Source organism: Zeus faber (genome assembly GCF_960531495.2).
Source record: "Zeus faber genome assembly, chromosome: 2".
Lineage (NCBI taxonomy): Eukaryota > Metazoa > Chordata > Actinopteri > Zeiformes > Zeidae > Zeus > Zeus faber.
In genome coordinates, this window is record NC_137189.1 from 12,652,486 (window position 1) to 12,654,985 (window position 2,500).

The following is a 2,500-nucleotide window of genomic DNA, read 5'->3' on the forward strand; positions in this document are numbered from 1 at the left end:
ACCGTGCGGCCGCAACATAAGATGAGGTGAATTCGAGTTTACATTTTCAATTTTGCAAATAAGTCTGATTTTGATATACAGTATGTATCCTTATTTTGCCTCTTCTGTGAATTCGAAAGCCCCAACAAGCGCCTTCCCGTGGGGGGAAATTAATACCATGAAACAAAGCGTCTTACTCCACAAACTGACCTCGCTCCACCACCCAACCGGAAGTTTTTAGTTTTTGATGGTGCACGAAAGTGCGGCTACTTCCGGTCAAATTTTGATGGTTTTTCACATATCCTGCTCCGTATGTGGATCCATTTGGATGGAACTTTAAACACGTCTGTGACGTCCTGATTCTCACGAGACCTCGACTGTGTCTGTGGGAACCATGAATTCATTTATTGTGAATTTCGAATTAATTGTAAATGGATTATGTTGTGATGATTTATAGTTTTGGTTATATTGGTTGTTTATTTGTTATGGCACAATCACAGTGATTGCTATAATCAAGTCACATGGATATGGACAGGGACATTCGTATAGTTCATATATATCACCACCATATTTTCTGCACGTTATTCAAAGTTGATTCCTTTAATTATTAAAAGTTAAAAAACAAATATATAATAATAATAATAATAATTATTATTATTATTATTATTATTATTATTATAAAATAATAATAATAATAATAATAATAATAGCAACAAGCAGACTCACACAATGAAGTTTTTAATTATCTTCAAGATGATATATTCAAGATAAATGCCCAAAACACAGTACAGTATCCAGCCTCTCCTCAGGAAAATTATTGAAAAGTAGGAGGATAAGAGTGTACTTCTTTCTCTATTTCTGTCTCTCGTTCTGTTTCTTTTTGTCTCTCTCTCTCTCTCTCTCTCTCTCTCTCTCCTCTCTCTCGCTCTGTCGTGAGTGATAGATTGGCTGTTGTTCCACTTGAAGAACAAAGTTGTTCTTAAGAGCCTCTTTGAAGAGAGGCCGTGGGGGCGCCGCCACAAGACACTTTTAAAACCTGAAAGTCGGGTCCACATCGCTTCTCTGCCAAATATACGACCGTCTTCCTCTCGTCAATTTACCGCTCCGATGCGCTGACGCTACCGTCGTGTTTTCCTTGTCTCTCTCTCTCTCTCCCCCTTTTTTTTTTTTCCATTAGGCGTGTTTTGGGACACCTCCCTGGGTCCCTTCTCCCCTTGCTGTGAAAATATTTCATCAGGGATGTTTGTGGACGACCCCCTCCCAGCAGGGTCCTGCCTGGCTAATAATAAAGTGCTTGAGTTGTCAAGCGCTTCGGCAACACCCTAATCTGTTCTGACAGCTAGACCTCCACGTGCACACACGCGCGCACACACACATACACACACACGCGCGCGCGCGGGGGCACACACCGAAGCACAGCACACATCACCTTGCGATAGGTGCATGAGTGCTCACATACACACACACACACGCACACACACACACACACACACACATGCACACACACTGTTGCACACGGACAGTCTATCAATCAGGGTCTTTATTGGGAGCAAAGGGGTGAATGCAGTTGGACGTGGTTGCATGCCGTTGCCATGGCGACCGGGCTAAAGGTGGCTCGTTCGCAGTTGGAGACAGTTCCAAATCGGTCTGTGGGCCTCTTTGCATCAGGCACCGTCTGTGGCTTCCTGCTTCCTCCCGCCCACATGTATGGACTAATCTTTGTCTCTATGCAGATGTCCCATTCACACCCACACTCACACACTCGCATGGAGGGTTAAGTATGGAGGCGTGTGCCTGTTCATTTAAAATCCCATGTTAAATAAGACAACTGGTGGTTAATTTGCTCATACTAACATAGGATACCATCAGTAATATAGGATATATATGACATGGCATTGCTTCTCAGATGATGGAGTCTCTCGCAAAGCGGTTTCTTTGGTCAGGGCTTTTCAAAGTCTGGCTCGAGGCCCACAGGTGGTACGCAGGAGATTTTAATTGGGTCACAGAGTCAAATTGCAAATCTGATTTGTTCCGTGGTCTTTTGATATTTCTGTGGTCTAAAAAATGGTTGGTTTACCTGTTTGAGCTACAATATTGTGTTTGGTAGTGTTTATTTAGAAATGGCTGTGTGTCCCCGTAAGTGTGTCCCTCGAAAAAAAAGTTTGAAAAACTCTGTCTTCAGTACTTGTTTATTAATTAGGCTGATTAAGTTCGAAGTATGAAAATAACTTTGTGTTTGCGTGTGTGTGTGTGTGTGTGTGTGTGTGTGTGTGTGTGTGTGTGTGTGTGTGTGTGTGTTCGACAGCTCGTACCTACACCAATCACACCTTGATAAACGCTCCCAGAGAGAAAGAGTGCCATCTTCAGACCAAGGCATCCAGTGTGTGTGCTGGTGTTTGTTTACTTATACTTGGGAGGACTGGTCGCTGAATTAATTTGGTTTAGAAGCGCACGAGGACGGTGCACATGGGTCCTCACTAACCAGGTGTATTAACTTGGACCTCACTTTGATACCAGCAAA

At 43.0% G+C, this 2,500-nt stretch overlaps 1 protein-coding gene across 6 annotated transcripts in view; it reads left to right on the forward strand.

Annotated features, from left to right (window-relative positions):
* Positions 1 to 2,500, forward strand: part of eya4 (EYA transcriptional coactivator and phosphatase 4) — a 49,424-nt gene that overhangs the window by 17,787 nt on the left and 29,137 nt on the right. The gene's annotated exons all lie outside the window — the stretch shown is intronic.